Source organism: Pinus tabuliformis, chromosome 1_2 (assembly GCF_031772625.1).
Source record: "Pinus tabuliformis cultivar Carrire ecotype Pingquan chromosome 1_2, CPIR1, whole genome shotgun sequence".
In the NCBI taxonomy this organism is placed as follows: domain Eukaryota; kingdom Viridiplantae; phylum Streptophyta; class Pinopsida; order Pinales; family Pinaceae; genus Pinus; species Pinus tabuliformis.
This window is the reverse complement of record NC_142298.1, coordinates 720,625,162-720,651,082: the sequence shown is the minus strand read 5'-3', so window position 1 is coordinate 720,651,082 and position 25,921 is coordinate 720,625,162. Positions and strand designations below refer to the sequence as shown.

Below are 25,921 nucleotides of genomic sequence, written 5' to 3'. Positions count from 1 at the left end.
ATAAAGACAAGAATTATTGTCTATTAAGAGACAATTTGATTTGTCTCTCTAGAGACAATATAAAAAATTATTTAAAAAAAGTAAATGTCCATAATTCAAATTATTGTCTCTCTAGAGACAATAGAAAAAATTATTTAAAAAAATAAATGTCCATAGTTCAAACTATTGTCTCTCTAGAGACAATATAAAAAAATATTTAAAAATAAATAAATAAAATCATTTTGAATGTCTGTTGGTCATGCCTTCCATTATGTCTATCGATCCGAATAATTTTCTTAGCCTGAATAGAAGATTCTTCAACAACGCTTCTGTATTCTACTCTATAACCATGAGGCCTCTTGTTTTGGCCCCATTGTAGGAGAATATCTCCTCGTTCTGCAACGCAATTCCTTGAGAGATGGTTTTCTTGGCTAGTCTTTTATCTTCACTCTTGTCATGGAACGGTTCCAGAATGGAGTTTACGTATTCGAGAGCTTTCTGGTGGTTCCCGTTGCTGCTTGTCGATGACCCTCCTTTCGTCCTTACTGTTTTTCCTTCCAAAAGGGTACTGGGATGGATCCCATTTAAAATCCTTCCATTCTCGAGGTTTTCCTCCTTCTTACATAGTTTCACGTGTGTCTTTTTTGCATTACTCATCGGCAAAGAATCTGCGCTAGCCCCTTCATATCTGCACAGAGGAATCACGGGCGTAACATAAATTTTTGGCCACATATTTAGTTTGCAAGTTGAACATGACAAAATATATGCAACAGAGCTTCATTTTAGAACATATGGGCCACCTTCAATTAGACTCCAAAAGTAAATCTGGTGCACATATTCATCAGTTGTTGGAATTGCAATTGTCTTCAGCAGATAACTTAGCAGGGCTTAAAAAAGCAACATAGCCAAAAAATGGATCTGAATACTTCTTATGAACAACTCTCAGCTTATTTCCTCCCACATTTAGGTGAAAATCAACCATGAAATACACACATTCCCTAGAACAATGCACATAAATGTTATTACCTCAATGTACAGAGTTAACAAAATGTGCATATGCCTCTAGACGCTTAGAATGCGCGTTAGTATTAAATAAAGATTCAATTCAGACAGGGTGTTAGTAGCTGAGTTCCAACATATATTTGATAAAAACACAATGTTCTGGCCATAGCTGATCAATAATGCCTGCCTGTAATTGACGAAGAAATCTAAAATGTCTAGGAGTAGGATTTCTTTAGAAGGGTAAAATCACTAAAAGCATGATGCTTTAAAAATTTTAAGGCTTACTTCAGGTCTGCTTTAGAGTAGCCTGTATGAAGGGTAAGTGTTTTGTTCCAACATGGATCCTTCCTCGAAGTTCATCGAGCATTGTAGACAGTAGCAACAACAAGCATTGATGGACTGCACTTGCTCATTATGTACTAAATCAAACACAGTTCATCCAAGAAGAATGCCAGATTTTCCATCTGAATAATAGATAGTACAACTTGTCAGTACAACAGGGTATTATTAGGAATACAATGAAGAAAAGTAATTTAAAACATGAATGCTAGATTTTATGAGGCATTTTTGAAAGTAGATTTGATCAATGCCACAGAGGCTGCTTTGAACAATATAAAAAGTGGTGTCATTCAAAAATTTACCACATTGTTGGAATCAGCTACCTTTAGACACCTGAGGAGAAATACATATGGAGTGGGAACTATAAGCTTGAAGTTCAGTTGCTTTAATATCGTAGACTCCTGCGAAGAGTTATTATCAATTGATTAGTCAATCTGAATGTTTGGAGACTATGTTGCAATCAATGACAAAGAATTATCAGTTAGTGCTAATTACCATGGCCACTATCTGCTCTGACATGCATTCATTTGGGAAGATGCAGATGAAGTCACTGACCTGCAGCCAAGTATAAACCAGTTCTTATCAATATTGTGTTACCTATTATAATATAAATTCTGTGATGATTCCAGCATAAAGCATAATCTTCTGTAGGAGTAGATATTGCTGGTGTATGTACTTTTGTACAGCCAACAAAGTGTTCTTTTAAATATATATATATATATATATATATATATATATATATATATATATATATATATATATATATATATATATATATATATATATATATATATATATATATATATATATATATATCTATATATATATATATATATATATATATATATATATATATATATATAGATATATATATATATATATATATATATATATATATATATATATATATATATATATATATATATATATATATATATATATATATATACATCCTTTCTTACAGATGTCAGCAAGTCATCCTACCTATGGAGGACAGACTTCTTCATATTTGCTAGCTATGAACATTGCAGCGATAGCAAGTAATGGAAAATTCTTCCTTGCAATACTTTGAATAGAAAGGTATCTGTCAATGATGTTCACACTGAGATACAACATCTCTGGCATTAATTCCAATTCCAGATGCACCTGAAAATTTTAAGATTTTGATGTCAGGCCTAAGAGATAGACCATATAAATCTCTTTTAGATCTAAGTTTGACAACAAATGGAAGTTGGAACTAGCATACGAACAAAGATGTACCTCCACCAACCAATCAATCATGACTGCCCTCATCTTTGTGTTGATTTAAACCTGGTTTCTCATATAATCTGGAGGTATGCAACTCACGTCCTGGGCATACATGAATGCCAAATTTTAGTTAAGGAAAATAAAACTTTACCTTCACCCTAACAAGAAACTTCAATCATTGTTGGTAAGGTAAATCCCCTCTGCGGACAAAGGCGATCCCACTAGCCTATCACAGAACTAGCCACAAACAAACCACGCTGCTACACAAGTTCCTAGTTATGCATCAAAGGTGAATCAAGAAGACTAACTTGGAGTCCAACGCTATGATTGAAGCAGAGTTGATATCCTCGCTCCCTTGCTCCAAAAGATCATAACGAATACCTGCACATGCAAAGGAAGAGACAGATACCAACATAAAAACTACCAAGGCACAACTATATTTCAGTCAGAAAGGAAATAAATCAACATATCACCATGATAGATAATGAGATTGGAACTATAATAGCAGTCGCTCATCAATTAATAAACAGGAAAAGTTACAACCATTGTTCTGACGTCGACCCTTCTCCTGGCTGGGCGAGTAACTATATGTGTCTTGACATGCATCTCCTCTCCGACAGCATAACCTCTCTAGCACTCACTAGCATTCCTCCAATAACTCAACATCTAACACTCCATGACCAATAATCATCACTACTATCACTCAATCACCAAATCACTAGCATAACACTAACACCAACACTCTAGCTTGTCCAATGCATAATGACAAGCTTATATAGATGAAGAAGGGAGGAGGATGCGATGAACCGGGACACCTTTCGCGGATTTAGCAAAAGCCATAAAGATGGATAAAGCTCGACAAAAGACTGATTTTTTATCCTCAAAAAAGCTCCATGTAATGAAGGAAACAACAGTCGGACGTGCATTAAGGCAAAAAGCACGACTAAATTTGGTTGGCGCGACTGTTGCTCTAAGACAGAGCGCCAATGGTCGCGCCCTCTTTTGAGGATCTCCACCATTGGCGCGGGTAGAATACTGTGGACTTGCGCCAATGGAAAAATAGCACTTTTTAGGGATGATCTGCAGAAGGTGTCTTTAGGGAACATGGAGTACATACTCAGGGGAACATAATGCAAGTGTTTTTAGCCTTTGTCACTTCTTATAACTCCCGAGATGTGTCCTCCAAAGTACGACAAGAGGAGTAACAGGGATGGTGACAAATTACTGTGTAACAGATGCCCCCTAAAGCATGAAGTCTGAGAGGTGGAGAGGGGTGAAATGCTTTACAAGAACACACATAAGAGCACATATAAGAGCACATATAGTTACTGCCGCCGAGGAGCTGTATTAAGAGACATGACTGATAGTTCAATTACATGATGTACGTGGCAGGCTCGCAGTCATCCATAAGAGAGTACATAAATAATCTGGATCCATAGTATGGACGCAGCCATCTGGTTAGGATCAATGAATTGACTCAGGTATGGTCGCAGCCATCCAGTGAATGAGTCAAGTATCAAGAATCACGCCTGGATTACAACAGACACAATCCAGGGTCTTGCGCTCCATCTCGACCCGAACAAGAGTACAAGTCCAAGCATGTGAATATATGAGCTGAAGTCGAACATGCATGAACATCGTCTGATTACCAGTCAAAGGTGGGAACTGTTAACAGATGCGAGAGGTACCACCAATAATGACAATGGCCCTCAAGGTACTATAGGTACAATCTACGGCGTGTGAATCAATGAGCTGAAGTCGAACACCCGTAGAATCATTCGATCAGAGGCCAATGATGAAAACCTCACGTCGAACACGAAGAACCTGCCATTGAGGCATGCAGGCTCCAAGGCACCGGAAGGGAGTCTCTAGGTCAACTTCCTGGATAATGAGCTGAAGTCGACAGGGAGTGACCTTGATCGAAGGTGGGCCATAATGTTTCCCACATCATCGACACGAGACAGAGAGATAATGTCGTGAATCAAGATTGTGTGAACTATCAGAGGGAGGTTGTTTATTTGCAGAGGTCAACTTCTCTTGAACATATCGGCGGCACATTAACGGAATTGGCAGTATTTGACATCAATGTATCAACGGTCATTACGACGAGGCAATGAGTGAATGAGAGGTCAAATAGGGTACCCAAGTCCATGGAAGCAAGCGAAAGATATGAGATGAAATATCCCCACCCCGGACACGAAAACAAAAAGTGTCATGTTCAAGAGCGACATACTGCCTTTATGGTAATAACTATGGTTCAAAATTTTCTTTTCCCCCCACCATTTCTGGCGAGTACCCCAGTTATTTTTAACAAGCTTGATGGGGATAGCATATGCTTGTATTGTGATAAAATCTGATGTCATTAAGTTTTAACGAGTCTGACAAAGGAAGAACTCGACGTCTTTTCTTGTTTAGAGAGTTTGAAAAGACAGCAGAAAAGGAAACTCCAGGGATGTCCTTTTTCGTAAAGTTGTGTCTCTCGGGCCCAAAAAAGTATAAAATAATACCCGAAAGAACCGCCCGATCATTACGATCGAGGAGTACTTTTCATGATTAGTGACTTCGACCTGAAAAAGTAAAAAAGCGGTCAAAACCACGTCGTTTCGTAACCACTAACGAGTTTGAAACGACAAAAACCCAGTAATCTTTTTATGTTTTAACGGTCGACAAAAAGAACTTAAAACGACCGCCCCTTATCACCATTTAACGAGTCAAGAGGAGTGACTCGGCAATCTTTTCCTCTTTAATTGGTCAGAAAAGAGCTGAAAGCGAACCTCCATTTTTATTTTCTTTAACGAGTCAAAAAGGGAAAAATACTCGGCAATCTTTTCATATTTTACGAGTCAGAAAAGAGCGTAAAGGCGACTCGTCCTGAAGGAACGAGTGGTATAAGGGATAGCAACTGGTTCTGGTAATGGTGGAACTTTACTTGAAACACGTAAAGGTTAAGAGGCTGGCTAATAAGACCACTCATCGCTGCGGTTCCTCAGGAAAGGAGAAACAACCAAGTGAAAGCATATGATCGGCCAAAAAGATGGTAGCGATGGAATGAAACAACCAAGGCTCATCTAGCAGAATTTTAGCGGATAAAAGGCAATCACGGGATGTAAATGGGTTCATTTTTACACAAGCTTGAACCATGGAGAACTTTGCTTGTTAAAAAAAAAATTTGTTGCATGCCCCCAGCATGATCATACCAATCGAGGTACATGCCCCCCAAGCTTCATGGCATTCACGGAGTGGATGGAATGAAGGTTTCCTTGGAAAGACTCGATTGGAGGATGCCCCCCGGGCTTTAGTCACGCGCCCGGGTGAGCTGCCGTCATCAGAATGACGGGGTGGGTGCTGGGGCATTTCCTGTGGAAATAAGACCATTTAGGAATGGCAAATGGCTATATGTGAAGTGTGAACCGGGGAATGAAAGTTGGTCTACGACTTTGATCGTTCTTCCTTCATGCAGAAAACACATCACTCTGAAGAGTGAGGACACAATAGCACGTATGCGATAAATATAGTCTCATCCAAGGAGTAAATTGTAATCTAACGGACCTTGGACTACCATGAGACCCATTTGGATAGTCTTCCCTTCTAACGTGATAGGTACATTGGGAAGAATTCCTAAAGGTCGAGTGATTTCTCGATGGAAACCTACAAGGCTTCTCATCTCAGGCAGAAGCAGTGGGGAACCAAGTGCTTCCCAAGCTGTTGAAGAAAGGATACTCACTGGAGATCCTTCATCAATAATTATACCAGCCATAACCATGCGATAGACTTGAACTATAATTCAAAATGGTATGGAGGCTGGTAACCAAGGATTTACTAGTTGATCCCAATTAAAAGAAATAACTAGGTTGCTCGGAGGTGGCACTGGATAGACAACAGGATATGCCTCTAATGGACTTTCTTCCTGTTGTGAAGAAATGAGAGGGATGCTCACTTGATCATTAACGTCTATGTCAATGAATAGAATTTGGACGGTGGGTTCGTCATTCTTGGCAGTGATAACATCATCTGAGGAGGTAACTTCTGAAGGCGAAACCGGGTCACTTGTAATCCGGACCGTTTGACTGTTGTCTGGTTTGGATTCAGATGTAGGATCATCTAGGGGTGGAAGTTCTGAAAGAAAAACCGGGTCACTTGTAAGCCAGACATTTTGACTTTCGTCTGGTTTAGATTCAGAGGTAAGAGCAGCTAAAGATGGAACTTCTGTAGGCAAAACTGGGTCACTTGTAAGCCGGACCTTTTGACTTTCGTCTGGTTTAGACTCAGGGGGTTCATCTTTGATGATCAAGTGCTGCGTAGATGATGAATATAAATCACTTGTTCCGACCAGGGACTGGTCTGGAGCAGGCGGAGCACAGGTAGGTTCAGGAAGAGAAAGCTGGACCAAAGAGGAATCATGTTGGATCACTTGGTTAGTGGAGAGATGCTCTGCAGGTGTAAAAAGACGCTGATATCCAGCGGGTAGTTGGGGTAAGGAATCCGACAGACTTGCCAAAAGATGGGAAGCTTCATCCATAAGTGGACAAAGGTGAAGGAGATGATTACCTTCACAAAGTCGACAAGGGAAACGAACCTTCCCTTTTCTGTTACCAGCTAGTAAGGTATCGTCGATTTGCGACAGTAAGGGGCGAGTCGGGTCACGGGATCATATATCTAGGATCCTGGCAATGCCAGGACAATCAGAAAGAAAATGGTCCCCTTTGCATAATCGACAAGGAGACCGAAGCTTCCACGGAGGAGCAGAAGGTGGTTCCACTTCTGATAGCTTCGTGGTAGATACGACCTTTCCCTTAGGAGACTTCTTCTTTTTGGTCTTCTTCTTCTTCTTCTTAGCCACCTGGTTAGTGAAATCCAAGGTTTCACCAGGCGAAGTAGAATATGAGGACGCAGCAATAGGCGAAGAAGGGAAGGGGTCCACCTTAGAGTCAACATGGTGTTGTTCGGGTGGAGGAGGTGGTGGTGGGACAGGAGTCATCACACTTGAGACCACCGAGTTTGGAAACAACCATACCGGTAAACCAATGGTCAACCCAGGCAAAGAGAATGTTGCGATATACTGAACACCAACATTTCCAACAGAAGGAAATGGGCGAGGGTACCCATCAGGAGGAACACCTTGGCCGGTGGGCACCGGAAAGGCTGCCATTGAACGAGAAATAACCCTACTCAAGCTAACGCAAACAAAATCTGATTGGGTAATGTTATCGTGGCCAATAATTTTTAAGACACTGAACTTAACCTTTTCATTTTTTAAGAGTCGAGAAAAGGGTAAAAGATGACTCTAGTCTCCTTCGAATATTTAATGAGCACGAAGTGACAAGACGCTCACAGACACCTTTTCGTTTAGGGAGTCCGAAAAGGATCAAAAGTGACTGCTCTGGAATTCTAGGTAGAGGGTGTGCCAAACATTTCGCAAAACAACAGAATACTTTTTAGGGTACGGGTGGTCGATCTTCGTGAATGCTGTGTTCACTGCATTGCGAATCGTAGGGCGGCTGACACGGCTTCCTATGGATAAAGGCTTTATTCCTATAGGGGTCTCCCAATATATACTCGACGGTACGTGGGAGCACAGTCCGTATTGGCAGCTACCGTTTCACTGTGGAGGAATCACCCAACCACTCGACGATAAACTACCAGGTTAAACGACGCCGGAACACGTCTCTAACCTAGACCTCTAGAGTGTTTGCATTATGTTCCAATGCGTTGTTATGTTCATTGAGTTCATTTTAAAGTTTATCTTTGATTATGTTTCAGTTTTCTGGTCCTACCGTATGTGATATCTCGAAAACTTCTTACATGCAAACTATATGCTGAAATTAAATCATTTGATTCGATGAATTCTATCTACAGGAGGGTTGAGATCTTTTCACAAACGAAATGATCACTTCAACAAAGATCCTAATGCAGCTAATAACAAGAAACGAAATTTTGTCTTTTTCTTTTTAATAGCAACAAATAACAATAAATGATAACTACTATGATGCAAGAGATTTTTTGTTTTTCTTTCCTTTAAGATGGCATGATGCATGTAAACAAATTCTAAGAGATATGCACAATCCAAGTTCAATCAATGAAATAGAACCAATTCTAAAACACAAAATGAACCATGCAAGCAAGGAAAAACACAAAAACTAGTGAACTTCAAAGAGGCTAGAAGTGAAGTATTCAGAGTATAGAAGATCAAGCTTTAACAAAGCACTAGATAGGTGTAGAACAATCAACAAGCTGACTGGATGATCAAGAGACCGAAACTTCCCACAGAAGGCTAGACATGCAAAGTCACTGGAAATAAGCAAACAGTTGAGGGATACAGGCTAAGACCAGTCAAGCAGAGGTTCAACACAGTTCCAGAGGCTGAAAGAGATATATAAAGAGACTGAATGAGCTTTCCACCCACGCACAGGCAAAATTTATAGAGTTGGCGCGACTGTCAGCCTGCAACTTGCGCTACCACAGAATTGGCGCGAGTTGCTTTTGAGCAACATGCGCCAACTGGCGCGACTGTCAGAGAAATAAGCGCGCCAATTAAGCTTGCCAACTAAAAAGATAAAAGATACGACCTCAGGTCGGGTTGACAGTGCTCAGATGGGTCAAACAGTAAAGAATCAACTCAAAACTGACTCAAGAAGCTCATGCACTCAAGCAAGCAGAAGAAAATTAACATGCAAGACAGAAATCAAATAGTTCTTCCCTAGCGGAGTCGCCAATTTGTTGGTAAGGTAAATCCCCTCTGCGGACAGAGGCGATCCCACTAGCCTATCACAGAACTAGCCACAAACAAACCACGCTGCTACGCAAGTTCCTAGTTATGCATCAAAGGTGAATCAAGAAGACTAACCTGGAGTCCAACGCTATGATTGAAGAAGAGTTGATATCCTCGCTCCCTTGCTCCAACAGATCATAACGAATACCTGCACATGCAACGGAAGAGACAGATACCAACATAAAAACTACCAAGGCACAACTATATTTCAGTCAGAAAGGAAATAAATCAACATATCACCATGATAGATAATGAGATTGGAACTATAATAGCAGTCGCTCATCAATTAATAAACAGGAAAAGTTACAACCATTGTTCTGACGTCGACCCTTCTCCTGGCTGGGCGAGTAACTATATGTGTCTTGACATGCATCTCCTCTCCGGCAGCATAACCTCTCTAGCACTCACTAGCATTCCTCCAAGAACTCAACATCTAACACTCCATGACCAATAATCATCACTACTATCACTCAATCACCAAATCACTAGCATAACACTAACACCAACACTCTAGCTTGTCCAATGCATAATGACAAGCTTATATAGATGAAGAAGGGAGGAGGATGCGATGAACCGGGACACCTTTCACGAATTTAGAAAAAGCCATAAAGATGGATAAAGCTCGACAAAAGACTGATTTTTTATCCTCAGACAAGCTCCATGTAATGAAGGAAACAACAGTCGGACGTGCATTAAGGCAAAAAGCACGACTAAATTTGGTTGGCGCGACTGTTGCTCTAAGATAGAGCGCCAATGGTCGCGCCCTCTTTTGAGGATCTCCACCATTGGCGCGGGTAGAATACTGTGGACTTGCGCCAATGGAAAAATAGCACTTTTTAGGGATGATCTGCAGAAGGTGTCTTTAGGGAACATGGAGTACATACTCAGGGGAACATAATGCAAGTGTTTTTAGCCTTTGTCACTTCTTATAACTCCCGGGATGTGTCCTCCAAAGTACGACAAGAGGAGTAACAGGGATGGTGACAAATTACTGTGTAACAATCATTGATAGAGAAACATACCTCAATTGTCCTGTAGAATTTGTATATATCTTCAACGTATTCAACAACTTCCAATTGGTTTTCAATGTTTCCATCATCAATGCTAGGAAGCACCTGATGGGAATCCCTGAATGCATCCTAAAATACATTCATCAAGATTATTAATCATTTTCAGCTGACTTACATCATAAATAAACACAACACTAACTTGAGGCTATCAATATAAATAATCATTTTAATCCAACTTACAACATGACTAAACACAAAGCTATATTTAGGTTATAAAACTTGCTAGTAATTTGGAGTGGACATGGATACTCTTTGGTTTGTGTATATTTGTTGAACAAGAACCAAAAAAGTATAAGAGAGTGACACAGACCTCACTTTGAGATGTTAGCACTACAGTCAAGGATGGTGCAGTGTGTTTCCTGGCTTTTAGTTGTCTAGGTATTTCTAATCCCCCTTCTTGTGCACTTGAGTTGATGTTATCACTAATACAAATGACAGAGTCATTGCTGGTGGTGCAACTATCATCATTGGGTAAGTTGGCAAGGCATAAAAGAGCAACATAGCCATGACATGGATTTGAATACTTCTCATGAACATATCTCAGCTCATTTCTTCTTGCACTTAAGTGGAAGTCAACCATGAAGTTTTCACAGTCCCTGGAACAAGTAAATCAAATGTTATTCCTTAACAATGTACAGGGTTAACTAAATGTGCACACACCCCAGACAGTTTGATGTGCACATTTGTCAATCTTTCCCATATGTAGAATTAGATACAATTTCAGATAGGTTGCCAGTAAATTAGTGATGTAGCAAGTCCACTAGGTTTTGGATATATAATCTACAGATTGCGTAATTCATGGAAATCCCTAAGATATTTAGGAGTAAGTATCCTTTGGAAGGTTAAACTCATTAAAAGCATGGTGCCTTGAGAACTAGAAGACTTACTTGAGATCTTCTTTTGAGTAGCCTGTGTGAAGAGCAAGTGTTTTACTCCAACATGGATCCTTCTTCAAAGTGCATTGAGCAGTGTAGACAACAGCAACAACAAGGATTGATGGACTGTATTTGATCATTTTGTAATGAAGAAAACACAGCTCAACCAAGTAAAATGCTAGATTTTCTATCTGAACCATGCAATAATACATTTTAATTTTTAACATTAAAGGAGAGGATTATTAGGAAATACAATTAAGAAAAAACATTTAAACCAAAATCTCAATTTTCCAAAAGCATTTTGAAAGTCAATTTGATCAATACATCAAAAGATTATTCTGACAGTACAAAAGAAATAGTGGAGTTCATCATTTAAACCAAAATCTCAATTTTCCAGAAGCATTTTGAAAGTCAATTTGATCAATACATCAGAAGATTATTCTGACAGTACAAAAGAAACAGTGGAGTTCATCACTTTACCACTCTGTCAGGACCAACTGCCTTGAGAAACCTGACAAGGAATACATATGGAGTGGGAACGGTAAGATTGAATTCCAATCAATTTAATATTGTATGCTCCTGCCAAGTATCATTGTCAATGTATCACTCACACTGAATCTTTAAAATCTATTGTAATTAAATGAAACAGAAAGATATCAGCTAGAGATAATTACCATGGCTACTATCATTTTGGATGTGTATTGGTATCCTGAGATGCAGATCAATTCATTGACCTGTAACCAAATATGAATTGATTCTTCTTATGTCAATATTCAAGAGCCAACCAGGTATTCTATCAATTAGATATATGCAAAAGGTTTCCTTACAATCATGCTTATGGATGTTAGTAAGTCATCCTACCTGAGGAGTGCAGGTATCTTGAAATTTGCAAGCTATAAACATCGCAGCGATACCCACTAATTGTAATTCCCACTTCCTAGAAATATAAATAAAAAGGTATCTATCCATAATGTTTACAGTGAGATACAATGTTTTTGGCATTAGTTCACATTTGTGATGCACTTGCAAAATTTTATATTTCGAGGTAAAGCCTAAGAAATTCCCACATAAAGTTCTTCTACATCTAACATTGGCAGCACACGAAGTTAGGATAGGAACTAATTTGTACCTGTATCAACCAATCAATCAGGGTTGCCCTCATTGTCTCATTGATTTCATCCTGCCTTTTCATATAATCTAGAGGTACACGGCTCATGTTCTGGACATACGGGACTGCCAATGATTACTAAATGAAAATTAAAAATTTACCTTCACATTCACACAAATCTCCAATCATTGATAGAGAAACATACCTCAATCTTCTGATAGGACTTGTATATGTCTCCAACATATTCCGCAACTGCCAATTGGTTTCCGAGGTCTCCATCATCAATGCTAGGGAGAACCTCTTGAATGTCCTGAAATACCCCCATCAAAATTATTAATCATTTTTATCCAAACTACATAATAGATAAACAAAAATCAATCTTACAACTATAAAACCTCTTAGTAATTGGGCATGGATGTGGGTACCTTTGGCTTATATATATTTGGATTTGAGCCAGTACATAAAACAAGAAAAGTATCAAAAGGCAATAAAATTGATCAATAAGACAGACCTCACTTCGAGCTGTTAGCACCGCAGTCTGTGACTGTGCTATGGGTTTCATTGCTTTGAGTTGGCTAGATGTTTGTAATCCCCCATCTTGTGCACTTGAGTCTATGCTATCACTGATAGAAACTACATTATCCTTCTTTCTAGCAGTGTCATTCTCAGCCTTCCTTCTGACAATCCGCCTCTGTTTGTTTCCCCGGACTGCCTTTGCCTCTGCTTTGGCTCCTGCCTTAACAACAATATCATCTGCTTGGAATTGCTGGAATCAAAATGGGAAAATTAAAGAGTGAGATTCCATGCTTGGGCTCACAGAAAATAGAGAACAGAATGAGTCCTGTGAAATGAAAACAAAGAGCAACAAATTAAACATGCCCAGAAAAACAGAATACTAGGCAGGAAGATCGAAAAAGCAGGTGGCTGAACACAGAGGTTTTGCCTGGTTGCTAGTTCAATTCCCTAGGAGATTGTCCTTTATAAACGGTAGACCCAGTTCTTTACAAAAAAACAATAATTCAGCTTGCTTAATTGACTCTGATTAAACTTACCTGAGTGCTGGGATTGGCTCCCTTGTTGGCATTGACAACCAAGTTTACTCTAGACCTCCTGAAATAGTAGTCAATCCAATAGTGTAGGACTTGACATTAGAAGCAGAGGCCACCAAATAGAAAGAAACAAAAACCCAGCAGCAAATTGATTCAATTTATACATCTAAAGGATAATAAATTACATAAAACAACATACTCCATCACCACATCTTTGTTGATATTGCATTTGGGGTTCCAAGCTCCCACCACATTGCCAATGTCTCCTAACGCCTTCCTATTATTGTTGCTTTTCTGTGCTTTTTGATTGGATGCAACCATTGTGAGGCCTACCATTTTGCGTGCACATGATTTCATGGAAAAACAAACTAAAAAATCAGCTTAAAATGCAGTTTTTCTATGGGTCTTCAAAACATGGGCTTCAACCCTTCATATTCTCTGCATCTAGGCTTGGATTAGCCAAGAAGATATTGCCTATATCAATTACTGACAGCCAAAAACATGCAACCAAAATCTAAAGGGCCATCCCCCACATTTTCATCACATTTTATCTTAAACGACCAGTTTTCAATCACAGAGTAGAAACAGTAGGGAGCTAATCCTCAAATTCCAAGCATGTTTGAAGAGATTGAATTTGAAGGAAAAGATACAGAAAGTTACGGCATATTCGGAGCTGATATGAGGCTGTATACTGTGCTACAACAAAAGGTAATAATTAATTATTAAGATATCTACATACTATTTTAAAATTTCAATTCCAAGTAAATCTTGAAAAATTCTTGCTTCCATAATCCAGTTAACCATCAGGAGGCGTTGTTTTCCTATCGCATCAGTCAATTGAGTATTAATACTGTCCAACAGATGGCCTTGAAACGACGATTTCTTATGCTCTCTTGCTTTAAATTTCTGAAATGTATCCTCGTCTTCATCCTCAGTGCATATATAGTCCTACACAGTACAAGAAACAAAAGCACTGTGAATTCAAAGTTCAACTTATAAAAAAGAAACCTATCGGCTGATCAAAAGTTTTGGCTTTTCACATCTTGTTTCATAACAAATTTCTTTACAAATCATTTTTCAAATATCAGCCTGGCACGAGATCAGTGAGGATCTTGATTTGACAATTATTTTAATTAACAGAGTTTTAGCTGAGAACAAAAATTATATTCGCTATAAATGAAAATAAAGCGTAATGATCAAAGTTATAAGCTTCGCGAGTTCTTGATTTTCGTTCCTTTAATGTTCAGATGAGAATTTAGAAAAGGAAAAAAAAGACAAACTCCAAATCTAATGTTACCTGTAAATAGTCGGAAAATACTTCATTACCACGATGGGATTCTGTATACTCTCCACATTCCAGATCAGTTATAGTTAATGGAAGCTCCGTCAAGCCAATGGAACCTTTGGCAGAAACATAATCACTCCATGACCAAAATTTCTCTTCAAATTCACCAATTAATGGATAACAAGAACTGGAAATGACTGAGGGCCGCACAGCGCCAGAATCGGCCTGTAAATCATCGCTTACCACAGTAAGAAATTGGTCAGTCGATTTCTTCTCAAACAGTGCGGAAGTCTCAACTGAGTCTTTTTTGGCCTTCCGACCATGCCCCAAAATAAGCCTTCACCATTTAGGTAAACTAAAATTGGTTCATGCATTAAAAACAATAAATTTTTGCACAAACATTTGATTCAAATAAGAAGGATTTTAACGCCTTAAAGGTTGTGATCTTCCCTCCTATACTACATAGAGACAAAGGCAATTGTCAAATCCATCCAAGAAATACCTTCCTAGAGTTCCATTCCCAGAATATTATAAATAAATTAGAGATTTCAACAGCCGTTGTTTCTCCAGTGCTTCTATAAACAATAACCTACCATGCCACAAGATGGTAAAAGCATTCCTAGTGTCAATGCTTCTATAAACAATAACCTTCCATGCCACAAGATGGTAAAAGCATTCCTGGTGTCACCTCAACGCACTGCCACTCACAATAAAAGGATAGAGAAAAATTACTACAATCCTAAAATATGTTTGAAAATATCAAAGGTAAAGAATTTGGAGGGATATGCTTGCAAGCACAAAAGAAAGAGTGTCAGAAATGCCTCAGGCTCGACCCTGGCGCAACTTACACATAATACCTTCAAATATTTCTAAACTACAACAAGTATACAAGATTTTAGAGGCTGAAAATTTTCCTTTAACAGTAGACATGCACATATTACAGATTACAAGGTTTCAGAGAATATGATTATAATGAGAGCCAGAAAACTGAAATGAAAACTTAAACTACACCGCCGCTCAAAGGATCGCCAGAAATTCCCATTCTTAACCAACTCTGAAGTAGGAAACAAAGTATCAAGGACGTATGCAACAAATCGCCCAAAAAAAGTTTACAAAATAAGATTAAATGGCCATAGATTACACCATCTACTGCTAAACTTTGCAGAACCTTAGAATCGAAGGAGTTAATGCGTTTGGTCAAGGACTTAACACCACGGAAACGAAGCCACTAAAAATGTGCAAAACAATCGAACATTCCCAGCATATTTAAATCAGAAAATCCAAAGAAAATCCTCTTTAAGAGCAACATACAGAAGAAACCTATAATTACGAGTTGTACTGCCTGGATCCCTCTTAAGATCATTCAAACTCGCAAAATTTACGAGCCACGGGAAGGGAGGAGATGATTACAGACCTCATGACCAAAGCTGGGATAAACCAGAGGCCGAATATGCTTCCTTTCGATGTTTCAAATATACATCATCTTCCTCCCATTCTGGTCCAGGGGGGAGCAGTTGGCATGTGTCCTCTTGCAACTGTCACATGTAAATTTTCAAAACCCAAGGACTCAGGCAATAGAGGGCCACTTCCTTCAGAACTCTGATCAGGTAGAGAATTCTCAACAGCTTCAGATAACCCTCATTTTCCTTCATTCCCAAAGAAGCTTTAGGGGTAGTCGTATTTCTGATAAGCTGCAAGAAACACTCGTTTTCCTTCATTCACAAGGAAGCTTTAGGGGATAGTCGTATTTTTGGTAGTAAGGGTGGCGACATCGAATTTCTCTATTCAGTCGATTAAACAATTTGCAATAAGATACATATACTATAAAGAAAACATTGTAAACATATCGATAGAATCCAAAGCAAATTTAAACTGCGTGTACATACCGAAGAGCAACTGTTCTGGAACGATATCTATGAGGCTTCTTCACACCTCCAGTCATGGGAGCAGATTTACGAGCAACCTAATTTAAAAAAGGAGCTTCAAAATAAAATGCCACAATAAAAATAGCACGCCTCAATTAACTCCACCAAAGATGCAACGGAAGAAATATAGGAAAGTCGTTACCTTTGTTGCGAGCTGCTTCCTCGGAGCCTTTCCTTTGGTAGATTTTCGTGCTGTCTATTTCATACAAGGCATGATTCAAGGAAAAGAGTGATCTACAACACAAAGAACAAGAAAGAAAGCATAAGACCAAAGGCCAAACATGAAAACAGAAAATCCAAAACCACAACAAAATATTACCATCAATCTGTTGTCAAAAAAACCCCTTTTAGGCAATGCAATCATGATCACACCGCCTTAAATAAAATGGAGATTTTCCCATGCTAAACCCTCGAAAACAAATTTGAAGAACAATGAAAATAGGAAATCAAAGTAGACATATACTCTGAGACAAACTAAAATGGAAATAAAACATGGATTCTAACCCAAGAACAACCACAAACCCCAGGAAACCAAGAGAATTCACTAATTCAAGAACAATCTGACATGAACTTCAGAACTATTTACATCAAAAACCAGTGGACACGCTACAAGAATATAAATATGAATAATAAATAGAAACACACCAAAAGAAGATAACCCTGGAAACATACACCAAAATCCTCTGCTACACAACACCCTTTTTGGGATAATTTGCATTCATAGTTTTCTAATCCATGAGTGCATGTTTGCCTATTCGATACCTATTCGCCATTAGAAACATGTGAAAATAATCAAACTAATTATTGAAGTACCTTAACGAAATTTTGTCATTAAACCTTACCTGATTGAGCTATGAAGTTGGGTCAGCATTTCATCCTTGGCTTTCTCAACTTGACAAAGCACCACAGCCTGCAAATCGTCAATTCAAGTATCATGGACTGAATAAACACTGAGATTCTGTATGGTTGTATTTTGTGCTCATCCACATGGATGTCTTACTTTGGGAACATTTGCATCAAGATTATTCAAAACAGCTTCCACATAACCACGGACTTCCTAAGCCATCATTCTGAGCTCCTCCTCCGGATCTACAGGCCTTCTTACCATGGTTTCCTAGATTATAAACAAGAAAATCAAACTGAGGTTGAATATGAAGTTGGGAAATAATTTTTCTATTCTCATCTTTTTATATGGTCATGGTCTCCTAGACTAAAATGTGTATTGATTCTTAAATTATTTTATAGCAAACATTTTGATTATGTACATGTGCAACTTACGATGGAACTTTATGTGCTTCATTGCCTATATGCAAGTGTTTCAATACAAGCTATAGTTGTTCATGATTATACTTTGGGTTACATAAAGTAGTCTTGGCCTCTGGCCAGCTAAATATTTCCTACCCTCTATCTTATATTTATTTAAGTTTTAACAGTGGAAATAGTTTGTCTTTAAGATCAAAGAAAACTCAAAGGATGTTAGTCCTAGCCAAAAGCAAAGACTAGCAATCTCTTTTCATTTTATGCTAAATAGTTCTCTACTAGAGAAACCAAATTTTTTGGTTACCTGTAATTATTCATAAGTTGAACAATTGTCCAGCGACACAATGCCTACTTGTCTGCAATATAATTGTCCAGCATAAAATAATGTGACTAGCATGCATTTGAATGCAGTTTACTAATTTTTTAACCTTAAACAGACATGTGAGTACTCGATAGTAAATCAAGATAATTCCATATAACATAATGTAATTCAGTTAATGAAGGCTTCTCACCAGATCATTCCATCATCATGTCAATGGTTATAATATATACAATGTACAGTTGAGGAGGAACTTCTATTTATGGATATATAACAGTGAACTCAACTCAGCTTGCATTTTATTTGTCTCAAACAACCTATGAAAGGTTTGTTGTAGTATAAAGGGTGCATCTTTATCCAATTCTTTAATTGTCTTTGTAGGTTGACATTGTAATGGGCCAAAGGTTAATGACTCTATCTTCCAGCAAGAATTGGCAAGCAAATGAATTTCACCAATGGCTCCAACATAGAACCAAATTTCAGGAATGGCAGACTAGTGCCTTTCTTGCTGGGAATATCCTAAGAATGGTCCCTTCATGTAGGGGATGTCCCAGCGACATCCAATGAGCCGTTCCCACAAAACTAGAGATGCATCAAATGATATTTGTGGCATTCCTGTTCTCATCCCCATTCCATAGAAAATAGGTAAAAAACATAGGAGAACAGGGATGCCTCAAATATCATTTGAGAATCAAAGTCTATAGAAGGATGTCTCTAGAGGGGCTCAGCACTCTATTACATTGTTACATTCCAAGAATATGCAATTATTCTGCTTCATCTTCAGAAGGCTTATTGTAGCGTAACTGTGAGGTAATTTGTCAAAATTTCGCCCAAGTTTTACTACTTCAAATGGGAGTCAGAAGTTTGGATTTAAGATGCTACCTTAGCTTTGATAACTGTTCCATCTCCCAGTTTTACTATAGTTAAAGAAGAATCTGTAGACTGTTGAATGGAAACAACTATAGCATTGAATCTGATTGTTCCTGGAGCCAATTCTTTTGCAAGGGTATCCTGAAGCATACTCCTTTGCATGCATCGAACTTCATGATTTCCGCTAATAGACAGGAAAAGTACTTAGTATTACAAAGCATGCGGAAAAAAAGATGACCAAAATAGTTAATGGGATGATCCATATATTTTGCTAAATCCTTGCATTTGAACATTCTCTCAAACATTGGCTTTAGTGTAATGTGTCGTAATACTTTATAAGGAACCTTCTTGGATAATTGATCTTGACGATACCTATTTGTGTGACACTTTGGGCATTGTTGTAAATTTGAATTATTTCCATAGTACAATATATGGTCATTTGGACATGCATCATATGTCTTGTACTCCATTCCAATGTCTTTCATTATTGAAGATACTTCTCTATGAGAATGACACAACTTATTTTCCTTTGGAAGTATTTTGTTTGTCGAAAGTCTGCATATTGCAACAAATGATTTTTATAAGTATACACAATATTCAAAACTTTTAAGACATCTAGAGAATTAATTTATAGGAATATCAATCCAACCTTAATATATCAGTAAAGCATGTGTTTTTCAGTCCATGTGTAACCTTCAAGTTCAACAACAACATAAGTGTCACCAATATAGAAGATTCAACATTTGCATAAAGAAGTGCCCTAGCCAAATGAGCTAGGGGTGAATCGACAAATTCTTCAAAATATGTGTAGAAGTCTTGGATAAATTCATTGACACTAGCCTCATTTATCTGCGAAGTGGCTTCTTCCATAAATATGTCTTGTCCTTCATCTTGAGAGTTGCTATTATCAATATCATCCATTGGTTCTTCACGAATATTGGGAACTAAAAGCGGCTATTCATAAATAAAAAAATCAAATGAAATAATCAATAATAATGTATTAAATAATGTGCATATTTATTTATTATAAGAATAACAATTTTTTAATTATAATGTACCTCTTCTATATAAACTCCATGTTCCAATCTATGGATACCAACAAGCCTTCGCTTCTTTAGTTTCCTATTTTGGCACATTTTGCAACTGCAATATATCATTTCATTGAAGTATTCATATGTACCTGGAGTAGGTATTGTTCCCTGTTCATCTGAATATTCGGATGACGATGTGCTATTTCCCTAAATGCACCACGATTTTTAAACAATAAGACTGCAATTTTTAACTTGGGTATTACTTATTTTTCAAGAGAACATGACCAATGAATAAACCTAGGGAGTGAATCTATGAATATGTAGTTTTTAAATGCATTTTTTGGCTCTTTGATCACTTGATTGTTTGTACTTTTGTTTTTTTGTTGTTTCAAGGTAGTGTTTAGTGCTTCTGTAGGAATTAGATATGAAAAAAATTGAGAACTAGGTTCAAAACCCTGAACAAAACTCTACCAATGTGTTGAGTGAGCATTGAAGATCTGTCCAACACTTTGAGGCAAGCTTATCAGAGTGTTCCAACAAGCATTTAACTAGTCACAAACAAACTTTTGAAGTATCATTTTAAAGTTATTTCTAAAAACAAATCCAACCTCTAACTAAATAAACAACATAAATAATACAAATACCAAAAGCAACATCAATACCTGGTCTGCCATTTTGTATAGAACAATGTAATAGAAATCTACAAAGAAACATTTGTGGACACTAGTTAGGATCATTACATAAATAAATGTTGAAATATATGACAAGTAGGAACTTTACCAATTGGATAATCCTTTGAAGACCCTTGAGGTTATAGAGGCATATAATATAGCTGTGGAAAAGACTGAAGTTGAATATGGAGCATGCCAAGAAAGCATTTTTATTGTTGATGGCAGAATTGATGCAATTCCAATTAGAGAACAATTGTTTGATATGGATAACAATTAAAAACATGAGTGATTCATTGACCCTGCCAAAATTGAGGGAAACAATGGCCAGGAAGCTGGAGAGACCCAAAATTTCAAAGTTGGAGAAAATATATAGATTGTGGTGAGAAAGTTGGAACTTTCCCAGTTTGATACTCTGTTGAGGATCCCTGAGGTTACGGAGGGATATAATATAACTCCTTGTTTAAGCTCTTGATTTGGCCTGGACTCTAGTATTCCATCCAAAAGTTCAGGAACTTAGAAAAAGTTACAATATATCCCCTTATTTAAGTATGAATGAATCTCTTCTAGAAGACAAGGATGTGTGCAATCAGTAACTTTACTTGGATAATCCATTGAACAGGCTTTAACATGCCGAGGGACCATAATATGTTACCCTAGTGAAAAATCTTGAGCTTATAGAAATTTATGTGACATCAGAGAGAGAATATTTGTCACTACATGTCCCACTTGGAGACCATGTGTGTGTCATGGAGAAGGATTCTACTGTTTTGGATGGGACAGATCATTTTGAAAGTATTCTCCTCACATAAAATCCTGTAGAATCTGGAGAAGTAGCTAGGGGTTATACTATTTTGGATGATATGAATGTTCCTAGTAAAGGGGATTCAAGAAGAACCAAACTTGTAGACAGAATACCGACTTTGTGCAATAGATTACATAATTTGCAATTGGACTTACAAGGACCATTCCCTATATTGTTGATAAATAAAATTTCCATATTATATATGATTTTATCTTGCTAGTAAAAGCAAGTTGTGTGTGATATGGACCTATTTCATACTAAAGAATTAGAGTCTAGTTCCAAACACATGATCACATATCCAAGCAAAAGATCATCCCAGTGCATCTCCTAGAATGGTAGATATCAAGTGACACAATGTGGCCATTCATTGCACAGAAGTTGAATTATATAGCAATGAGCCAATGGGGAGTGCATTTTCATAAAAGGATGACCTCATTTCTCAACACACACCCAAAGGAACTAGGTTTGTTACAATGTTGTATGTTGGGTTAGGGTGCAACACTATCATGTTATAAGACACAATTTCATATAAAAGGCTATACTCCATTATTAATTTAAATTGTGATGCTAATTTACAACTAATTATTGAATTTTTTGCATTACAACACTAAAAAGAAAATATAATTGAGTGAAAAAGGTGGAACCAACATCACAAGAAAAACCCAATATGGTATGATGTCCTCTTGAAGAAACCAACCATGTCAAATGTGAGGAATATCAAGAGAGTATGAATGTAGAAAAACCCCTAAATCTTGCAAAAATGGTGAGGATCCTAAAGTAGAAACACTCCTAAATCTTGCAGAAATAGTGAGGATCCTAAAAGAAATACTCTAAAGCTACGTGATAGATAATGAAAGGATAATCCAAGAGAGAGAAAGACCATTAGAATTGAATGCATTGTTACTAGAAATTCATGCACTAGCATAATTCAAAAGTACTTTCCCTAGTTGGAAAACATGTTAAATTATACTTACAAACCCAGATATACCCTAAAAATAATCCCAATGCCTACATCTATACCATGAAAATAATCCCAATTCCTACAACTATACCAATGAATACAGCTACGCAAGGAAAATAATACCAATGCCAACATCTTTGCAAGGGAAATACATCAAATTGAAAGGAAAATACCTGTGGAAAATAAACCCTTTGTTGTCTTCCTTGAAACTTCTAGCTCAGCTTCGAGTTCCTTTGCAAAATAATAGTGAAAGCCCCAACATATAAAAACTAAAACAATTTGGTGCCAAAAAGATTTTCGGCCTCTACACCAAAGAAGTTTCAGTGGTTTCAGCTATCTTGTTTCCATTTTAAGCCAGCCTGTTTCCATTTTAAGATGGCCTAGCCCACTGTTTCCTGTTGTTTCCCACTCAGTCGGCGCCCATGTCTCCCACTTTTCCTAAGAATGAGGGTCTTAATATCTATCTCCCGCCACCCACGAATAAACGAGTATGTGCTCTGCTACTGTTGGGCCTCATGCCCTTAATGCCCATCACAGAAACCCTAGTCTCGTGGCTCTCAAACATTGGTGTTTGTCTCTCCATTTTCTCGACAAACCCTCCATAGTAATGGGGAAAACGAGGAGGAAGGTTTGGTTGTAGAAGCAAAGGTGTTGGTTCATTGCAGTGTGGAGGAAGGTTTGGTTGATGAAGATGTGGCACCATTTTCCAGTGGATTCATAATGGAAAGTCGTGGTAGGAATCAGGCAGGGAATGGAGTAGTTCCGCCAGGCCCACTGCTAGATTCTGTTCCATCAATTCCTCCAAAAATCCCAATTTCTCTTGCCGTCTGGAGAATCCCTCTGGAACAAATCGAGGTGATTCTCTAGCCATCTCTTAGCACAACATGAAACAAAGTGACATTGGTGTGGCATTGTCACCATCTTCATGAATCTGCAAACATTTCTCAATCTTTTTCGTTCCTCTGTTCCTTGCAGAAATCCTCTCTGTTCCTTGAAACCCTCTATGTTCCTGTATATACTTTTGAATACAAATTGGCAAAACCAAAGTAATTAAGGTATCAAACCGATGATTCATGATCCTTTTATGAAAGAAAAAAGAATGGCTCCAATCTCAAACCAAGTCCATGAGCTAAGCATCAAATCTACGTAACATACCAAATCCTGGTCAACCCCACACGTATCCCAGAGCTCTAGTTTATAGCCAAACCACAAAGGGAAGAGCCCACAAAGGGTGCAAGTGTATGCGTGAACTGAAAAGAAACCCTGATTTTCGTCCTCCAGCTCTAAAGAAACCAGAAAATCCGAAATACCACTTTCTTCCAAGGAACTCTTCAAACCACCATTCCATGGCTGGCTGACAGAGGAATTCTCCAAAGCTTTAGATTTCGATAGACACAAAACCACTTGCAAAAATAAAAGCATCTTTCAAACTGTAAAGCCGCCCAAACCCTAAGCTGCGAATAAGCCATAATCTTGAAAACCAGAAATCCGCCGAGATCTTGAAAACCGGAAATCCACCGAGATCATGGGGTGGCCACCTCTTATAGAAGAAAGATTGTGGTCTTAACCAGATGTCTGGCGAGGCCAGGGGCTCGTTTGCCTCGTAACCGCTTTAGAGGCCAGAAAAGAAATCCAAACACCTTGACTATAGGTTTTCCAAAAGCCAATGCGGATAAGGAAACGTCAACATTAAATGCTTTATCCTACTTCTATATGGTATTTTCCTGGGGAGCTTACGCTTTCATAATAAATTTTATTGCAATACATGTTTTGCTATGTATTGTCACTCGTTGTCCAGGTTGTGGCGTTGGGGAATTACATAATTCATGTTGTGTTGACTAAGATTTTCTACATGGAAATAATCCTTATACCCTCTCTTGGAGTGTTGTGTTTATTACATTGGCGAAAACATTGGTTGCATTAGTGGCAAATATTCACTTATGAAGGCAAATCTAGTTACACCGTAAGGCGTTTCCATTTGAAATGAACTCTCCTATGATCCGCACTGTCTTGGTTATGTACCATTAGATTTAGTGTTAGACGATTAAAAAATTTGTTGTCATTGATCTCATAACTGACTCTGGCCGCTCAATAACTGACTTATCTCATCACTGACTCTTGCGGCTCAACTGATTGGCTTATTAATTTTTCAGTTCACGTAGAGGTCTCTCCACAATGTGGCTCAACTGACTGGCTTATTAATTTTTCAGTTTGCGTAGAGGTCTCTCCACAATGTGTTGAAGGCATATGCAGTGTATGACAGTGAGGTGGGGTATACGCAGGCGATGAGTTTCATAGCAGGCGTGCTTCTGCTGCACATGTCTGAGGAGAATGCATTTTGGGTGATGGTTGTGCTGCTCAAAGGCAGAGCAAATACTCCATTGAGAGGGCTATACCTGGACGATCTACCTCTACTCAGCAAATGCCTATTTGACTTTGATACACTTGTGAAGGAGCAACTACCAGAGTTAGGGAAACATTTTGAGGAGCAAATGATCATGCCATCTATGTTTGCAAGCAGCTGGTTCTTGACAGTTTTCTCTACAGATTTTCCATTTCGACATATGGGAAAGGGACATTCCAGTCCTTTACTATACATCTCTAACAATTTTTAAGTGTATTTTGTCATGTAGTTTTCAGACCAGGATTTTGAATCGTACATTATAATCAATAAATTTCTAAGTGTATTTTGTCATGTAGTTTTCATGTATTTTGTCATGTAGTTTTCACACCAGCATTTTGACATTACAATGAATCAAAATAGTTGAATTTTATCATTAGTATTAGAAAAAGCAGTGATGTTCCTGTAATATCAAAGTTGCAATGTATATAATATCAACAGAGGCAATATATATATATATATATATATATATATATATATATATATATATATATATATATATATAGAACAATCTAACGAGAAAGCATAGAAATTCATGGGTTCCTCTGTCATACACGATAATTTAGTGGAGGAACAACCAAAGGAAGACACGGTCCAAATTATTTACACAATCAGTAGGATCTTAGTTCAAAATCAGACAAAAAATTATACCAAACCCTCAAAAAAACCTCCCTCTACAGCCTGAAAGGGCAGAATGTGAGCAAGCACCTGAAATGGTGAAAGACATAGAAGACCAGATTCCTAAGTTATTCCTCAGGCAACCCCGTTCTTGTGGCTAAAATTAACCTTCACAGTAGATGGCCTGACACCCTGTAGATCAACCAAGAGAAGAAATAAGGAATCTATTGTAAAACCCTAATCGGAGAACAAATCGAATTCTTGCAATTGTCAGTCATCACTTGCCAGAGTTTACGCTCCACATTAGATCAGAAATTTTCCTGTAGGGTCTTTGGATTC

The 25,921-nt window shown here is 38.0% G+C and overlaps 1 pseudogene; it reads right to left on the bottom strand.

Annotated features, from left to right (window-relative positions):
- Window positions 1-315: 315 nt before the first annotated feature.
- On the bottom strand, window positions 316-13,775 carry LOC149207780 (G2/mitotic-specific cyclin-2-like; annotated as a pseudogene).
- Between the last annotated feature and the right edge of the window lie 12,146 nt (window positions 13,776-25,921).